Below are 20,327 nucleotides of genomic sequence, written 5' to 3' on the forward strand. Positions count from 1 at the left end.
CACAATATTATTTGTTTACCAGAAAACGAAAGTTAGAAATGATATAATGACAAGAATACAATTTTATTTTGGCTTTGACATTGAAAGCAATAGTAATGGCGAACGTGTTCTTATAAATTAAGGAGAACTATATTAATGGTGTCAGGAGACAATGCAGCGGGGATGGCTATTTGCTCATTTGCAATATGAAACGTATCAAGTCAGCAATAATGAGATATACAACGACATCACATCCCAATGACAAATTTTCAACGCGGCTCCATAGCTCAGTTGGTTAGAGCGCCAGTCTAGTAAACTGGAGGTCGAGGGTTCGAATCCCACTGGAGCCTGATTGATTTTATTGTTATTTTTTATATATTTTTTTTTTAAATTTGCTTTTTTTGTGTAAATAAATCGTTTGCTTTGCTTTTTTTCTGTTTCTGTATCCATAATATTTTCAACTTTGAGAGAGAAATATATATTTTTTTAAATATCAAATGATGGCTTTGAATAAGCAAACAGTTGCTGGCATAACTGGCACGAGTAATTTACACGAATGTCTTCAACTGACGGAAAGGGGTGTTGGAGTGAATGGGAAAGTACAGCTACAAAATAGACATCGGGTTCTTTACTGCAGAAATCTCAAAATAATCAGCATAAGGTCCAAGGTTAGTAAAATCTGTGAATTCATAATTTTCAAATATGCGTTTATACACAGACGAATATTGATTATTCCAATTTGATTAGGGATAGCGGAAATAAATATAGTTTCAAAAAATGATTGGTTTCAATAAGGGTAAAAGAGTACGTTCCATTAAATGGATTTTGTCACACAATGGAACATCTAATGCCCCTAGCAGACACAACTCTTGTTATATATTTTATTTTGTATGTTGTACGGCCAATTCATGCATTTTTTTTGTGTGAAACTAAAGCAAAGAAAACCTTAATGCACATACATTACAAAAGTTTGAAATCACTATTCAAATGGGTACAAACATTCGTCATTGTATAATCAAATATATTGAAGGACTCATATTAGCGTGTCACTGTAGAGCAGGGGTCTCAAACTCAAACCACCCTGAGGGCCGCATGAAGGGATTTTCCAAGGGCCGCACCACCTTTGTTATCTCTCATGACACCTTGTGACGCCAGTCGTTTTGCGGGCCACAGGATACGGCTTGGTGTTTGAGATCCCTTCTCTACAGTCTTATAGCGAAACTTGCTCTTACTGAATCTTCGTTGCACTGACTAACATTGGTAAAGAAACTTCTTTGTTTGCATAATGCTGATTTAAGTTGCATAACTTTATCCTCTCTAATTTTGCCCGCGTAAGCGTCATATTTCTCACGGTGCATTGTTTCGTAGTGCCGACGTACGTTATACTCCTTCGGAACAGCTATCGTTTGTTGACAAACGAGACATTGAATTTTATCGCTGACCTCAGTGACAAAATATAAATCCTCCAATTTGACTTGAAAAACTCTCTTTTCGTCCGCGAGTTTTCTTTTTATAGAAACAGAAGACATTTATACGGGCTTTTATGTTTATAAAAATGCAGCAAAATCAGCTTTATAATTCAACATCAACTCGATCACTTTACTAAAAAACCGGAACCGGAAGTCCGCATTAAGGGCGACAATTAATAGAAAGACTACGAATAAATAAGTAAGTCAGAATTTCTTACGGTTAAAATGGCGCTAACGTTAAAGTTCAAAAGGCGGCGAGAGAAAAAGAAATAAATGAATAGTCAATTTTTTGAAAATCCCAAAATGCGTCGCGGGCCGCACAATATGCCCTCGCGGGCCTCGTGTTTGAGACCCCTGCTGTAGAGTGTACACTAATTACTCCTGATGCCATCCATGTCAGTTCTCAGTTTTCAATTAGCCATATCGGCTATACTGTCTGTGGCATGATGCCCTAGTGCAGTGCTGTCCAACCTTTTTGACACCAATGGGCCACTGAATAATGTTTTTCTTGAAGCCGAGGGCCGCAGCAGAAAAATGAAAAGCAACGACTATATAGCTGCTCGAGCTCTGGCGGGCCATTTAAAACCAGCCCGCGCGGCCGCTTGCGACTGCCCTAGTGCTAGACATCACTGTAAACTGTGACACTGAAGACATCGTAGCGATATGACCCAAAAATTGTTAAAGCTTCGTTAAAAATCAAAAGCACACACACACACACACACACACACACACACATTTTGAACAGCCGTATCATCATGTCCCCACCCCCCAGTTACATTATTCTGACACCAGGCCGACCAGTCCTAACACCAACCTCTTAATATTGAGCGCCTACCTAGGCAGCTGTTTAGAACTGTACCATTTTTATGTCTTTGGTATGAATCGGCCGGGGTTAAAGCGTTGCGTGATTAAACGATGATTTGGATTTCGCAGTTTATATAATTGATATTGTGTTGTGATTAAATATACTGATAGTAGCATCAGAGGACTCTAAGATACAAGTTTCACGTCTTCATTTCATTTTTTGGGATGTGTACAGTTTTTGGCTAAATTGAAGCCAGGAAACAAGAAAATAAAAAAGCAATTATTTGATTACACAATAATAAATCATCTAAACGTATATCTTTTTTGCATCGCACTTTACATGCTTTTCCTTACTATGGGGGGTTGTTAGCAAAGCAACTAAATAGGAAAAATTGTCCGCCTGATATTTTGTACGGGATTCGTTGTTGTTGTTGTTTTAGTTTTTAAAATTTTGTTTCTTACCCCAGGACTTAGTTCATAATGATCACCTTATTGAAATTTCGTGTAACAATACTCGTGATTGAAGCAACGAAACGAAAGGACAAAAAAAAAAAAAAAAAAAAAAAACCAAAAAAACAAAACAACAAACAAACAATTATTTAGTTTCAATATACGTGATGCATTTTTGAAGTTGATTTCAGATATTGGAGAAAAAGAACTAACAAACTTTTCCTTTCCATGTCGGTGGTAAACAATGACATTAACGAAAACAACTCGATTGAAATCTTTTAGTTTCGTTTACGATACTCCAAGGCCCAATTTATAATAACTTCACAGCTAAAAAAAAAATAAAAAAAATAAAAAAATTATTTATTCAATTGCAACTTTATAGAAATTAAAATTTGTTTATTCACTGAAAGTATAAAACGAACAAGCGTTTTCTTTCATTGTGGGTGGTAAACAATGGAGAATCATTTACGAAACAAAGCGCGACTGAAACTTGGTATTACTAAACCTCAGGACGGTAGTAATAGTGGCGTTATGGATCATGTTTAATTACGAAGGCGCGTTCAACACATTCGCTTGTAAAAGAGTATTACGGAACTAGTGCATCACGCCATTTATCAACACATTGACTAGCTTCTACGTTTCAAATCGAATCACGAAGGTGGAATGTAGTCGACACAAAGCATTAATCAGTGATGATATATTTCCAATTTTGTTGGCTTTATTTCTAGAAGATGTAATCATGGAGACTATTTTCAGCAGAAATTAAACAAGGAAGCGAGACATCAAAGACGTTTAGTACACAGTTTAATTGGCAGTTTTAGAAGACTAAAAACAACAACAACAATATAACACAAACATCATTCATATACAGTTTAACAAACGAATGGTTTTTTGCTCACCGACAAAACCGATTTATCGACAGTATTTCGAGAATTGTATGACCAATGCCAGTAAATTTTATATCGTGTTTAATTAAACAATTATTTAATTAGCAGATATGTGTACACTACAGTGAAATTCTTTATTACGTTTGGACTCCAAAGTTGTTTACAGTAAGAAAGAAATAACTGTCGCATTTTTATGTTTATATATTTCATCGATTTTAAGTTTGCGATGAACATTAGTTTAAATTTTAAACTCAAATATATGGTTATAAATAACCAATAAGTATCTCCTAACACGTTTTATACAATATTTGACATTCAATACACTGGGGGACGGTGGCTGGGAGAAAAAAAAAATCTTATTGTCTTTCTTGCTAATCAGGTACTTATTTGTTTTGTATTAAATAAATACAAATTTAAGTAGTACATTGCCTCTAAATTTACGTTAAAACCGGACTTTTGTCTCATCTTTTTTCGCAATTTTCTGGAGCATCAAAATAAAAAATCGTTGAGACTTTGATGCTGATCAACTGCGGAATTTGTGGCGTAGTGTTAACTCTGTGTTTGTGCGTGCGTGCGTGCGTCCGCGTGTGAATCTGATTTTTGATTACAGGAAATAAATCTTTCAGATGACATCCTTGCAAACAAAACAAAACTAAGATTTTCCACTGAAGGTGGCTTGAGACCAGTAATTGTTGTCTTAAAAATATTAATTTTAAAAAAGCAAACGGAACACAAAATTATTCATATTAATTTTTGTTTAGACAGACACAGTATGTATGTATGTATGTATGTATGTATGTATGTGCATGCGTATGTGCACATGGATGAGTATGTATGTACGTACGTACGTATGTATGTATGTATGTATGCATGTATGTATGCATGTATGTATGTATGTATGGTTGTATGAGGTTTAACGACACATCATCACAGTGCAGGGTATACAGTGCCGAACAAAGGTTAGGTAGCAGAAATTTGAAATGCGAATTCTCTCCAGGAAGAAAAACACCTCAAACCTAAAGTAAATATGCACTACAAGTGAAAATATTAAATGCAAAGTTCCTGAAAAAAAGTGCATACGAAAAGTATACAAAACAAAGATAAAGGAAAACAAAAGAATACAAATAGCCGGAAAGAATGATTCTATATAAATCAGGTACAGAAAATAAATTAGTAAAGGAATACGACAGCAAACGTTCTGGAGAGATTCAATCTAACTGGCGACCATCTTAAAATGTGCCTCTTTGAACTGATGTTATTTTATAGGTAAGTTTACACTCGTAATGCGTTTTGCTGTTGAACAGTACGTTTTCGACTTTAACATGTGTCCAGCAACCTGGGATTTCAAAACAACCCCAGCGTTGTCAAATATTTATCATAAAGTGTTTTCGCATCTTTCCAACATCATTTAAAGAGCAGATTTTATGACTTAGTTTCTTCTATCCTTAAGTATGCATCCATTTGTTTTAAAGGCGTGTTTGTACCGATCATCAGTTTTACAGTGTCATCATGTGAATAGGGTCGGGCAGAGTTTTGTTATGCAAACCAGTCTGCAGACAACATTTACTAGTATTACACTTAAATTGTATTTACTGCTTCAAGAAAATTTGATGGCGCTTTATTTTTTCTTTCATCTTCATTTTTAGTGTCCGCTCACAACAAAAGCTGCAGAAACAACAACAACATAGGATGACAATGTAGTGTGGCTGGTACAAGAAGCATCAGCAGCATCCCCCATTTCCGCCTACTATTGTAGTTGACACTTTAACTGTAGTTGTTAATAATACTGCCGAGAGTCTACAACCAGTGTTGCTGTTACTGATGTTCAAGCTAATTCTACTATCATCATCATCATCACCACCACCAGCACCCCCACTACTACTACTACTACTACTACTACGAAGCGCTAGCGAGAGGGCATATGTATCATCAGCCTACTTCTCGACACAGACTTAACATCTTAACCACAATGCTATTACTACTACATTCTGTTGCCGCTGCTGCTACATTTGATGATACTGTTGAAGATCATGCAACTGTTGCTGCTGGAACTGCTACAAGCATTGCTATTTCCGTTGCCGCTGCTGCTGCTGAAACTATTACAATCATCGCCACTGCTGTTTCTAATGCATTTGCTACTGATACTGGTACAACCATCGCTACTCTGATATTAGTACAGGCATCGCTACTGCTGTTGATACTGCTGGTCTGATACTGGTACAACCATCGCTACTTTGTCTGTTGATGGAATTTAACATTAAGAATTGACCTGTGGGGGTGAATGGGAATTTAACATTAAGCATTACCCTGTGGGAATCTATGGGAATTTAACATTAAATACGTCCATGTGCCCTATGGGTTCTATCAAAAATATAATGTTCAAAGCTTATACATGGTCAAAAAATAAGATGACGTTATTGGCCTTATTTGCATTTAACATGCTATAATTCCACGAGTCAGCATCTATCTTGACTGACCAAACCTTTTCCTGACTCAAAAACAGTTACCCCATCAAACTACAAACTATAAAACTAAAAACTGACGTGGAGGGATTGAAGAGTATCGCTAATTGACCACGCACACCTACCTTCACTATCCAATACTTACCCTTTACAAATCAAACAGGGGAGGGAAGGTACGGATAGGTAATGCTCAATCACACACGTGTGGAGGACTATCCATCATGTCATGTCACAACCGTACCATCATATGTGCACAGCATATGACACGTATTTACTGAACCACTACGACATACCAAGAAATAGCCGTGTTTTATTTTTCAAAAACCAATACCTTAAATGATCCCCAGGTAAAACAAAATAAACAAATAAGAACCACAAACTCAAGGCTACAGCCAAGTCCTCTCGTTATCAAAACCCTAATATCTTACCAAGTACTAATTGAGCCACTAAGACATATCCACAAGCATCTTATCTTCATTTTCAAAATTTAACACCCTACCACTTGAGGTAAAACTAATTTCTTAAAAACCAACACTGTTGTTGTTGTTGTTTAACGCCATTTTTCAGCACACGATAGGCTATACATGGCGGCCAGTATTAACGGTGGAGGAAGAACCTGGGAAATCCCCAGAAAGAACCACCAACCCTCGAGAAGCTACTAGCAAGCTTTCTCACATACCCACATTGGCCGAATCCGAGACTCGAACCCACGCAGACAGAGGTGAGATGGCAGTGATCCGTAACGGAGAGCGCTATAGACCACTCGGCAACTCGGGGCCCCAAAAACCAACACTGTAAGACGACAATTGTTTTTCGGTAGTATAATTCTAGATGAGTCACAAATTACCTTATTTTTTTTAAACTAACACCCTTCATCAAGCACACACGCACGTACATACACACGCACATACACACACACGCACATACACACGCACGCACACACACACACACACTTAAAAAATTCCTTTTAGGCCCTCATTTAGAAGAGTAGTATGCAGACATCATGCAACAATTTCAAACACGCTGAGAATGTTGATATTGTGTAAGAAACCACATTTTTTCCTTCGAAAGGTACAAGCGATCGCTGTCGACTCACTCATTCACACACGCCCAAAAACCCAAAGAAAAATAGATTTAAAAAATGGAAAAATTATGTTCATGCCTCTAATGGAATAAATTTATGTCGCGTAAGGCATAAGTTATTTATCTACACCTATGAAAATCTCTAAGACGTTTCCTGGTCAAATCTCGCTATGTAATTTCGCTCGAAACAGCAAAAATGTGTAATTCCATGTTGTTTCGTGCAATTTCTAGAGAAAAGGCATATTTCAAACTGTTGCCCAACTAATCCACGAAATTCGAAATAGCCACAGGAGGTAGTGTTATTCAATGTGAATTTGCAACTTGTCATACATATGATTTGATCCGAAAATATGCTGTAGAAGTCGACAAAACGGCCTTCAGTCACAACTAACTCAAGAGGCGTGGAAAATAGGCCTAGCGGTTAGTGTCTACAAAGTTAACTGTTTATTGAGGACACATATGCTCACATGCATACTTGGAATTAACTATCAGAGTTGATTCCCCAAAACTTCCACCAGTAGCAGTAAACGTTTCGGGGTGGGGGTAGAGTGGTGGGGGTTGATTGATTAATCGGTCCAAGCACCATGTCCTCCACAGCGCATAACAGAGGGAACTCTGCTGGAACTAGACAGCTAAGAGTTATCTAATCAAAACAGATACATGTTCAATGATGCGCATCACACTTTAAAAAAATCTGGAAAAGCACAAAACATAATCAAGATATGAATGAACATCATCTCACATGTAGCAAAAAGACTCGGATTTTCAAAAGCCTGACAGTAAATAGGTTCGGCTTTTCAAAAGCCTGACAGAAAACAGTAAAGAGGCTCGGCTTTTTAAAAGCCTGACAGAAACTACAGTAAAGAGGCTCGGATTTTCAGAAGCCTGACAGAAACTACAATAAAGAGGCTTGGATTTGATTTTCAAAAGCCTGACAGAAACTACAGTAAAGAGGCTCGGTTTTTCAATAGCCTGACAGAAACTACAGTTAAGAGTCTCGGATTTCCAAAAGTCTGACAGTAAAGAGGATCGGCTTTTCAAAAATCTGACAGAAACTACAGTAAAGAGGCTCGGATTTTCAAAATCCTGACAGTAAATAGGCTCGGATTTTCAAAAGCCTACAACTACAACTCTTGCTTAATACATCAATTATCAACTGCCTCTAATGTTATTACTTATTTCGAAGTACAATGTTCCATACAACTTTAGCTCCGCTCTCACTCCACCGGGTCTTCAATTTCCCATCCCCGACTCGCGCAATTGCACCAATATATCCTGTCTTTTTCAACAATCTAATATCACTCTGGACTGGATAGCAAGTGTACTTGGTATCACTTGTCAAAAACACTTGTCAAAAACACTTGTCAAAACACTTGTCAAAAACACTTGTCAAAAACAATTTTAATAGAAACTAAGCTACGTCCTATAACAATGTGCATGGAATTGTCATTGAACTGTTTGATACTCGTGCTTTGCAAGAAAAATATTTCTTTGAATAAAGTCAGTTGCATTTTATTCATATCAGCAGTTACTGGACTTCACATAGATAGTATGGGAAAAATCACATTATGACATTATGTAATAACCAGGTCAAAGGTTAATGTATTAATTAGTATGTACCTCTCCTGCTTGTAAAAGGAGATTTCTTCTAATATAAAGGACTTTACATTTGTTTAGCTAACACGAATCTTAACTTTAGGAGCAGGTGACATGGCCCAATCTTATTATAATGAACATGTATATGCTTTCAAGACATAACACTGACTGCAGATAATTAAGGTTATAAACGCCATTCCTTGCACATTTGTCAACATACCTCATCCTTTCTGTAACACGAACATAAATCTTTCTTCCCATATCTATATTAAAAGTCACACAGGTCATGTCGGAATTCAACACCGAATATTTCCGTAATGGGTGTCATTTTATGAATTTGATTCTTCATACCTTTAAGTGGCAATTATTTACTTCTTTTGGATTCTTATACATCCACATTCCTTTGGAAGGTCGTTATTTAGTCGCACCGAGAAGTGCATACGGCAAAATCAGTGTTAAAGTACGTATACATTTTTGGATGAAATGAATCTAAAGGTATGATCTAGTACAATCCGGATTGAATGTCGCGCGCTGTGACGTCACAATGAACGCTACGCATATTGATAAACCAATTCGTACTACCCTATATTGTGATGATTCCACGCGAAGTGCTCTTTTCTTGAACAAAGTTTAGTATATGGTCACCATTATAAAAGACCGTAGAGATCGATAATTTCGGCAGGAAGTTTATTGAGGACAGTTAAAGTGCAGATCATACAAAAATCCGGATTGAACAGACTTTGGTTCACGAAAAGTTGTGGTAGATTTTAAACGAATAGTTTATATTTAATTGAAAATGAGTAAATGCGCATACATGACCCGTGTGACTTGTACTCAAGTGAATATAATTTAGGCAGTAAATAAATCAGATATATACAGATTTTAATCCCTTATTTTAGGTTATTGGGAATAGTTTTTTCTGAATAAAATAAAGAAAAATGTCAAGGAGAAATAAGAAGTACAGCATGTCAATTATAAACAGGAGAAAAGTGTGCATCTAGAAGGAGAAAGTCCTTTATATTAAAAACAAAAGTCAAAGGCGACAACAGTAAAGAAGAGATAAATGACAATTGAAAGTTTGATCGCCTTTCATTCGAGAAATATGTGGAGGCAGTGCCCCATTGGACCATTAAACAACCAACACAAGTTGCGAAAGTTCATATTACGTGGTGTGCTCATCGGACAAAAGGCAAATAAAATCTAATTTTAATCATATTGATGTTAGGAATTTATATTGCTTCTTCACAAGAGATGAAAAAATATCTGGCTTAAAGTTAGGCGCTAGCAAACAAAGCCAAAAGAACCTGTCTCAATTTGTAATGCGTTCATACTTTGCTGCGAGAAAATATTAAATCATTTGTACTCACAGTTGCATAAAGACTGAGGGCTAATTTAATATTTCACACTAGATGGTTCCCATTATTTTCATAAAAAAGCACTTAACATCTGAGGGTTGTTGTTGTTTTGTTTTTATCAGGACTTGAAATGTCACATATATGGTGTAAGGGAGATAACTCCACTGAGTCTGGATTCGGATTTCCTGCTCCTTATTAGACGTGTAGTATAAAGTAGTTCATGGAAACATGGATTAATTTGCATGTAATGAAAATACTCATAAAAAAAAAACCCATTGACAAAGTGAGAACCTAAAATTCATGATTATACATGTAGCAGAGCCCTTGAAAGTGATTTAATTTTGTTTTCACATATGAGGAACCTGTCACATATCAGTTCACCTTATCATGAATGGTATCGTAATTGAATTCACCTGTGTAAACGTTATAGAATCAAAACATTTGTCAGAAAATCGTAGGAAATATAAAGAAAGAAGCATAGCATTTATAAATATTATGTCAGGGTCTACTAAAGAGGATAGAAAAAAAAATCTGTGACGGGTTTGCCATTGATCTGAATACGAATATGTAGTTTGAAAATGCATTTAGTAGGTTTCAATGGGATACTGAAGAGTTAGGAGGAGTTTCCTTACTGTGTATATTCTATGGTACAGTGTTACCACAAAGATCACAGTCTTTGTAGTGATACTTCATATGCCTGCAAGGGTAACTAGTGCACCCTCAAAATGCTGATGCTGGGGCTAGGAATTTATCTTCCCATGGGATATTGGTGTTGGCAAAATATCAATCGAATCCCTAAAGGATCTGTCGTAGTTCGTGTCTCCATATAGGTCGGCAATTTGGGCGGCAAACGATGAAGCGTGAGAGAAATTTGGCACCGATATTCGGCATCAGAAGGCCACATGTGATCCCAGGGTTTATGGTCAGTTTCTTCTTGATGTGACCTGATATGGTTGAATGATATGCTGAATAGAAAGGAAAAACAGTATTTACCTGGAGGTAAATATTATTGGTGGAAGTAAGTCATACTGCAAAGCAAACGGTATGAAAAGAAAGACTTTACAATTTGAACAATGATATATTCTTTTTCACATTATGTTTTCTATGTGACATGGGGTGGGGGGGGGGGTGGTTGAGGATTGGGTGTGGTGGGGGTGTATTATTTTCCAATGAGAATCTCATCAGTGTCAATACCTCCTTTTTAAGTATTGCCCCTAGGTATTAAATAATACCTCATCACGTTTAACAAGTAATAATTTTTTAAACCAATAAAACAAGAAACCTACCGTCACTCAGCTGCGACCGATGAACGTTAAGGTATATCTATCCATTGATATAACCAGTTGCTTGCTCCTCCCACCATTCCTTAGAGCAAATGTTTCAGGATGGTAGCACTAGAAATATAAAACAGTGAAAACTAGCTTGATGAATGATCCTCGTTTTCCTCGCTATTTACTACTCAGTTTGCTCCCTGACTCGTAGAGTCTGCACTAAACAGGTTTTCCCTTTCCGTAAATGTTCTCCAAATGTTACACAAACATTTGAAAATGCATGCTTGAGGAGTATGTGTCATTCGTTTCCATCAAACAGTCTTTTCATGAAACATATGTCATATTGCGAAATGCTTTCCAGTCTGAAAATATGTTCTTAAACTTAACATTTAAAAAAGTTCACAAACCATCTTCCGTATCACCATGATATTACCACACACATTAATTGTTTCCAAAATGCTTCCCACTGGTTCAGCAAAAATGTGACACGTTTTTCACAAATGTTTATGCGTATTTGGAGAGTATATTTAATTGAGTTGATTTTTATTTACAGAAGTCATCATAGAAAATACATAAAATTAAGCAAAATATGTAAAGGATTGTGCAACAAGTACAAGCTTATTTCCAGCTCTCTGCGTCAGAAACAATGTGTGTTTACTTTAATATTATTACTACTTTGAATAATTAAGTCAGAGGATTACAAAGATTGGACATTTTGATCATTAAAGTATCCCTCTATGTTCAGGCAGCAGGGTGCACGAGTTACCTCCATATAATTCCACCTTAAACATTTAAGGTGCAGCAATTTCTGTCAGTAAGAGGCCATACTAATCCATATTTTCCGACTACTCTGTGTCTCAGTAAATAATCACTGTTGACAATTCCAGCTCTTCGGAGTGAACGCTTAAAGAAACAAGGCTTGAGAAGGTTTTACTTTTCGTCAACACACCAACATATGGTGGCGGTAACTCTCACGTCTGATTCTGCTGAGTGATCAAGTATGATGCTTTCTCACTGTACTATTGAAGGAATGGGCACACGTTATTAGCGAACTTTAGTTAATAGAATATGCAATTATAAGAATCAAACCAATCACAAATGTTGTCATATACTGCATTGGGTTGAGATGTAATCTAGAATCAGAAACGCCACTTAGTTTGACGGTTTAAATCCGAAATTATTTGCATCAGATTAACGAAACCATGAACAGTAATGATGTAAACTCAGATAAACGCAAGATACGGATAGGTTTTTCTGGTGAGGTCTCGTCATCCAGTAGAAATATGAAGGACAACACAAGGCCATCAAATAAAAAAAGTGTTCGGTGAACGTTTATTGGCTGATTTCAAACAGATGAGATGAGGGTTTACATGTATGACAATTTTCAATTTGACTAGCATGATGCCGGATGTTGAATAACAATTATTTATCGTTAGGACTGTGACTGTATATATATATATATATATATATATATATATATATATATATATATATATATATATATATGTATGACGAACGTTGATGAGGAAATTCGATTTGATGATATCTTTACAGGACAAGCATAAAAGTCTGCCGGGCAACTGGGATTCCCACAGCTAGTCAGTTAGTTACCCAGGGACAACCAGAGATTTTCAATATTTTTCTCCAAGGGGAATCTTGAGAAAGAAGTAAGATAGAAAAAAAAAATGAAATGCAAGAGGAATAACTTGCAACAAACATCACAAAGAAAGTGGTGTTAGAGTTGTTTCCCGTAAATAACTATGCGTTCGACAAGATTGTGATGTGATGTGATTTTGGATTTTTAACGTAGCTTTAACAATTTGTCAGTCATTTCGCTATGATGTCTGCAATGTGGCAGTTTTTAGTGATGTCTAGCAATGAGGCATCATGCTTAATAACAGGCATGTAGCATGATGTCCCACCCAGTCACATTATCCTGACACCAGGCCGACCAGTCCTAATACTAACCTCTTAATGCTGAGCGCCAAGCGAGGCAGCTGTTAGTACCATTTTTGTAAGCCTTTGGTATGACTCGGCCGGGGATCGAACCCACGCCTTCCCGCATCCCAGGCGGACGCTCTAACCACTAGGCCACCGGAGCGGTCGACAAGATTGAAATATAATAGTTGTAAGTGAATACAATTATATGCGTAAGACATATTCGTTTAAAATGAATGTTCTCTCTAATGGCCCGTCTCCATGAAAGTATATTAGTAAAACAATGTGGATACAGCAGAGTAGTTGTGGCTGTTGTTGTAGGGTTTAACGCCATTTTTAGCAGTAGAGACACATAAGTAGTAAGGTGGGGTACTAGAGCCTCAATGGGAATTAGCATTACAGAGACCCCTGGGTCACTATAGCCTCAATGGAAATTTAACATGGAGAAAAATCGTGGGTCAATATAGCCTCAAGGGGAATTTAACATGGGAAATAGTCTTGGGCCACTATAGCCTCAAGGGGAATTGAATATGGGAAAAAAGTCTTGGGCCACTATAGCCTCAAGGGAATTGAACATGGGATTTTTTTTTTTTTAAATTTTTTAAATTTTTTTAAAATTTAAATTTAAATTTAAAAAAGGGGTAGGCAATTGAAAGGCTATCTCTTTTCGAGAAATATGGCTGGCCCTGCAAAGGGCCTTTGGGTTTTCTTCTTCTTCTTCTGCTTCTAATTTCTTCTTTTTCTCCACCAAGTTCTTATTTTATCTCCTACACTCTTTCTCTTCTTCTCTTTCTTTTTTTTCTCCTGCTCTTCTTTCTTCTTCTCTTCCTCCTCTTCTTTCTTCCTCTTCTCATTTTCTTCTTCTTTTTCAATTTTTTCGTTCCATTTGCTTATTCTTATTCTTTCCTCTTCATCCTCCTTCTCCTCCTTTATCTCTTTCATGACACCACTAATCTTGTCCTTTACCTTTTTTAAGTTATTAATTTCCATCTTTACACGATGGGGACTATAGGAATAATGGTCTTCAACGAGTCTTATTAACATCTGTTCCATCATTCCTAAGTTGTCTAAAACGTCTTGCAATGTTTGTATTTTGTCCATTTGGTTAGAAGCCATCTTCTTTGTAGAATGGTTTGAACGACGAATACTGTGGGTTCTTATAGTGAAAGCGCGGACGTGAAGGAAAACATCCCCCTTGAAACATAAAATTGATCTTACCTAGTTAGTTAGTTAGTTGGATTATAGTGGTTTTCGTTCTTTTGAACATGTACCACTTTTTTATTCACGCACTGCGTGATTTTTAATTACTCCTGGGGGAAGGAAAAGGAGCCTCATCCCCCAGGCTTTTATGTACTCAAAGAGTACTTTTTAATTTAGCCACTCAGGTGTAGGACTAACTAGTCCTTAACAACCTGACTGAAAGGCTAATAGACATGAGTGGGAATAGTCACACCACACACTCGTGTTTCTTAGTTGGATTGAAATGCCCCAGGTGTCAAACCAAGCAGTATGTGACTCCCGCCACGATTGGTCGGCAGCGATGACGTCACATTAGGACACCCGGTCTTGTGGCATTGACGAAGTGGCCCGCTTTTTTGATATCATCAATTGCCTTTCCCAGTCCGATATTCCGGTAGACAGAGCCTTCCTTTTTTCCACTCTGTTTAGGTGGTGCAGGTTCATCAGCTTCATCGCCGCTGGATGATGATACTTCCAGGGCCGCTGCCAGCGTGGAAGTTTCAAATTCTTCAGTGTCGTCTGCCAACATTGCCTGGATTTGGCTGAGTATGTTAGTAGAAATAGCTGCGGAAGCTTGATTTAAAAGTTCAGCCAGATGTTGTTTAAGAGACAAGGAGACGGTTAGGAGTATTTTTTTTTTATTTATTTTTTTTTTTTTTTGTTTTCTTTTTTTTTTATTCATGAATTCCTTATTTATTTTGAGTCCCTATCTTATTGGTTTGGAATGAAAACTTGTTTTATGGTTGTTTGTATGTTATTATGGAGTCCTGTTTTAATTAATTCCTATTTTCCTATTTTAATTTTTTGTGGCCTTAATTGGTTTTTATTATTCGGGGTATGAACGGCTGTGTCAGTTTGTGAACCTACGAGACCTAGCAGGCCGTCATAATTCCCAAACAGTGATTTTGTAATATTCGTCCTTAACTGGTTTTTATTATTCGGGCTATGAACGGCTGTGTCAGTCTGTGAACCCACGAGACCGAGCCGGCCGTCATAATTCCCAAACAGTGATTTGTTATATTTTTAACTGGTCTTTGATTTACTTTCTTAGATTTTTTTGAGTAGATTGGATTCGTGTATAAAACTTATGATATTTTTGAATGTTAGATTAATATTGGGGTTTGTGTTCATCAAGAATTCTGGGTATGTTGTAGGGGATCCAATTTTATGCTGTTTAACTTTAAACTTAGCCCTTTCTTTTTCAAGTGTATGGCAGTTGTTAAAAATATGCTCTATGTCTTCTGGGACCCTGCAGTGGTAGCAGTTAGGGTTATGTGGTTGTGGTCCTATGTACTGTCCGAAGCTGTTAGCCAGCTTGGTTTTGCCCGTGAGTATTCTATTTATGAATTTTTGTTCACTGCCTTTTGTTTTGGGTGGTTTCCTATTTCTACATACTTCTTTAATGATGGTTTTTAGTTTCCTGCCTTGAGTGCTTGTGTTCCATAATTCCTGCCATTTATTATCAATGAGGGTTTTAGATATGCTATTGAGTTCGCATATGCTATAATCTAGGTTGATGTGAGTGGTTTCGTTTAGTTTTTGTTTAGCTGTTATATCTGCCATATCGTTACCTGGTATGTTAATATGGGATGGTATCCACATAAATTCTACTTGTAAGTTATTATTGTTCAGTATTTTTAACAATAAATTGGTTTGCCTAAGATAGTTTTCTCTTGATTTGGTGTTGTTATTAAGTATTGAGTTTATGACGCTTAGCGAGTCACTTATTATTACCGCTTGGGGTATTTTGTTCTCTTTGATCCATTTGAGTGCTTCAAGTATGGCCCAGAATTCAGCTGTGTATATAGAGCAGAGGTTAGGTAGTCTTCGTCCTACTTTAATGTTAAGTTCGGGGATTACGTAAGCTGCTGCTGTTCTGGGTGGTTCTGTAATTTTGGATCCATCAGTGTAAATCTTAATGTAGTTGCAATATTTTGAGTTGATTTCTTCTGTACAGATTGTGTTTAGTTTGAGTTCCTGTTTGTTTTTATTGCCATATTTCGTAATGAGGGTGTTAACTGTGGGGTTGATATTTATCCATGGTTCTTTGTCATAGTGATTTGCAATTTCTGCTTGGAGTTTGTCTATAGGAAGTTGTTCAACTAATTGATGGACTAATTTCCCTGCTGGTATGTTTTGTGATAATTTAGTTCTAAAAGGTATGTTGCATTTATTTATAGCTAGCCGGGTGGGGTGTGTGTCGGGGTGTGTTGTTAGCCTGGCTGCATATCTGAGGGTGAGTTCTTGTCTTCTAAGGTGGAGCGGCAGTTCTCCAGTTAAGATTTGAAGTTCCACTAGTGATGTGGATGGTAGTGCACCAGTGCAAATAATTAGGGCCTTTCTTTGTATGCTATCTAGTTTTTTGAGGTTATTTTGGGGTGCCGAGTTGTAAATTTGGCATCCGTAATCTAGTTTAGATCTAATTAACGATTTATATAAAGCTAGTAAGGTTTCTTGATTGGATCCCCAGGTGGTTCCTTTAAGGGTTGTAAGGAGGTTAAGGTCTTTATTGCACCTTTTGACTAGTTCGTTTATGTGGTGTCCCCAGTTTAGCTTGGAGTCATAATGCATTCCTAAAAATCGTGCTACATTTACGAATTTAATTTCTTGATTTTGGATGGTGAGTTTGGGAAACTGATTTTGTAATTTACGTTTGGTGGTGAATAATACTGCTATGGTTTTTTCATGGGATATTTTGAAACCCCATTTATCAGCCCATTTCCCTATTTTGTTTAAACTTGTTTGAATATCGCTGATTACTTTGTGGTTGGAGGGGTTTCCTGCTCTCCATAATCCACTATCATCAGCAAATTGTGAGAGTTCAATTAGTTTTGATGTTAAGTTGGTGTCCAAGTCATTAATCATGATGTTGAAAAGGGTTGGGCTGAGTACGCTCCCTTGTGGTGTACCGTTTTCAAGTGTGTGTGGTTCAGAGTAGGTGTCGCCGACTCTGGTTGATATTTTACGGTCAGCGAGGAAGTTTTCAATGAATTTAAACATTCGACCTGTGATGGCGTAGTGGTTGAGTTTGGCTAATAAGCCTTTGGTCCATACAAGGTCGAATGCCTTTTCGAGGTCAATAAATACTGCAATTAAATTCCTATCAGCTTTGCGTTTGGAGTTGAACGCCAATTTAATTGCGGTTTCTAATCGTATTAGTTGATCCGTGGTGGATCTTTTGTTTCTAAATCCGCATTGATTATCGGAGATTAAATTATTGCTCTCTAGGTGGTGTTTGAGTCGGTTGGTGACTATGGTTTCCATGATCTTACAAATGTTGTTTGTTAGGGAAATGGGTCTGTAGGAGCTAATATCGTTAGGGTCTTTTCCTTGCTTGGGTATTGGAATTACTATTGCGTGTTTCCATTTATCGGGTAGTTTGCCTGAGGTCCATATTTGGTTTAGTAATTTAATAATTGTTTGTTTAATGTTATTTGGGATATTTTTGTATATTGTGTATCCTATTTGATCTTCCCCTGGGCTAGTTTCGTTTTTGGTTTTCAATGCTAGGTCCCATTCGTAAGTTGTAATGTCTTTATTTAGGTTCGAGACTTTGGGACCGAGGTCTTTAAAGAGATTACTATGGGTTCTTTCTACTTTGTCCCTATGTAATTGAAATGCTGGGGTGTGGTTGGTGTTGCTACTCATATCTGAGAAATGCTGAGCTAGTCGGTCAGCCTTTTCTTTATTAGTAATGGCTCCAGCTATTTTTGGAGTGGTGTTAGTTGTCTTTCCTCTAATTGATCTAATCTTATCCCAGACTTGTTTGGTACTAGTTGTGATATTGATATTCGTGCAGTAATTATGCCAAGTTGATTTCTTTGCCTGTTTAATTATGTTTTTAAGGTTTTTCTCCTTTTGTTTATATATAGTGAAATCAATAGAGTTTTTAGCGCGTTTGAATTTATTGAGGGCTTTTTTCTTATCAGTGATGGCTTGTTTGCATTCATCATTCCACCATGGGACTCCTTGTTTATGTGGGTTACCACTGGTTTTGGGTATGTTAGTGGTGGCTGCCTTTAGTATGGTATCAATCAGGTCTTCGTAATATTTATTAATATTATCATTTTCTATGTTTTTGGTGTCTATTTTGCTTAGTGTTTCATTAAATGAGGTCCAATCTGCTTTTGAATATATCCATCTAGGGGTTCTTTTTAACGAGTTGTATTGGACCGTCATCTGCAGGGTGACTATTACTGGAAAGTGGTCACTGCCCAAGGGGTCAGTTTGATCCACTCTTCAGTCCGCCACCTGGGTTATTGATGGCGAGCAAATGGTGAGGTCGATGGCGGACATGAGACCGTTTTCTGGGTTAAGGCGTGTTTTTGTACCGTCATTTAAAATGGCTAAGTTAGATTCTGCGGTCCATTCTTCAATCAATTTGCCTCTTTTGTCTGTCACACCGCCCCCCCCCCCCCCCCCCATAGCTCGTTATGGGCATTGAAATCTCCACAGATGACGATCTGATTTACTCGTTTGTGATCATTTATTTGTTTGTAAGTAATTAAGTTAGCTGTGCCTGATGTTCCCCCTGGGTCATAAATATTGAATATTTGTATTTGACCCTTGCCTGTATGAATTATGAGGGACTGAATTTCGAATGCTTCGTTGCTACCTGGGGTTGGTGTTATGGTTATTGTTGTTACATTCGGGATGTTATCTGCTATATAGATGGCTAAACCCCCACCTCCTTGTCCCGTGGTTCGATTTTTGAAGTGACCTGGGGCATATCCTGGGAGTTTGGGTATTTGTTTGGTTCTACTTGTTATTTTTGTTTCTTGAATGCATATAATATCTGGTTTGTGTTCTAAGCTTTGTAATTTGGCTTTGAGTTCACTGATATTACTTATTAAGCCTCTAGCATTCCATTGCCATATTATAATGTTCCGGTTTGTTGTATAATCCATTATTGGGGTGGTCATTTATTGATCGTTTTGTGTTGAGGGTTATTATGTTAACTTCAAATTTGATTCGATTTTGCTTATTATGCTTATTATCTGTGTTATTTTATCCACGATGTAGTGGTGGTTGTTGATAAGTTCGGCTTTGATCTCTGTGAGTAACTTTTCTATTGTCGGGTTTGACAGTGATTTGTTTTTGGTGTTAGTGTTATCTGATTCTTCGGGGTGGAGTTGTGAGTCTTTGTGGGATTTGATTAAGAATGTATCTTGTTTATTTAATCTTGTTTGATCTTGTTTGACCTTGTTTGACCTTGGTAGGTTGGGTGTTTGGGCTGTGGTTGCTTCAGTTGCTGGTTTGTTTGGGGTCATGATGTGGTAATTTTTATTACTGGGGGTTAGTTTTTTCGCCGCATGATACGGGATTTGCTTGTTGTTCATGATATCTATGGTTTGATATTCCTTGATAGTGTTGGGGCATTCGTGGGATTTAGGTAGGTGGGGGCCCCTGCAGTTGGTACATTTGGGTGTGGTTCTACAACATACATCTTTGTGGTTTCCCCCACATTTGTAGCATAGTTGGGTATATCTACATCTGTTAGAGAAATGTCCCCAGTGTTGGCAGTTGCTGCAGAACCTGGGTTTGTTTATGTATGTCTCAAGGCGGTGGCGTGCCCCAGAGTGATCTAGTCTTATCATGGTTGAGAGTGGAGAATTTGATTCTAGTATCGCTGTAATGGTTTCCTGTCCTAAATGATTTTTGAGTTTATACGCCCTATTTATGGGGGTACCACTGTCTTTGAGTTTGGCAGTGAGGGTTTCATTGTTTATCCCTTTATTTTGTCCTGTGAGTTTTAGAACTGCTTTAAATGTGAGGGTGTTCGTGCGGGAGTATG

The 20,327-nt window shown here is 37.3% G+C and overlaps 1 non-coding gene across 1 annotated transcript; it reads left to right on the forward strand.

The window, feature by feature from the left end:
* Positions 1-255: 255 nt before the first annotated feature.
* On the forward strand, positions 256-329 carry Trnat-agu (transfer RNA threonine (anticodon AGU)). The gene has a single exon. It is a non-coding gene; the product is annotated as a tRNA-Thr (tRNA).
* The last annotated feature ends 19,998 nt before the right edge of the window (positions 330-20,327 follow it).

Source organism: Sinohyriopsis cumingii, chromosome 17 (genome assembly GCF_028554795.1).
Source record: "Sinohyriopsis cumingii isolate HCF-2022 chromosome 17, ASM2855479v2, whole genome shotgun sequence".
Taxonomy (NCBI): domain Eukaryota; kingdom Metazoa; phylum Mollusca; class Bivalvia; order Unionida; family Unionidae; genus Sinohyriopsis; species Sinohyriopsis cumingii.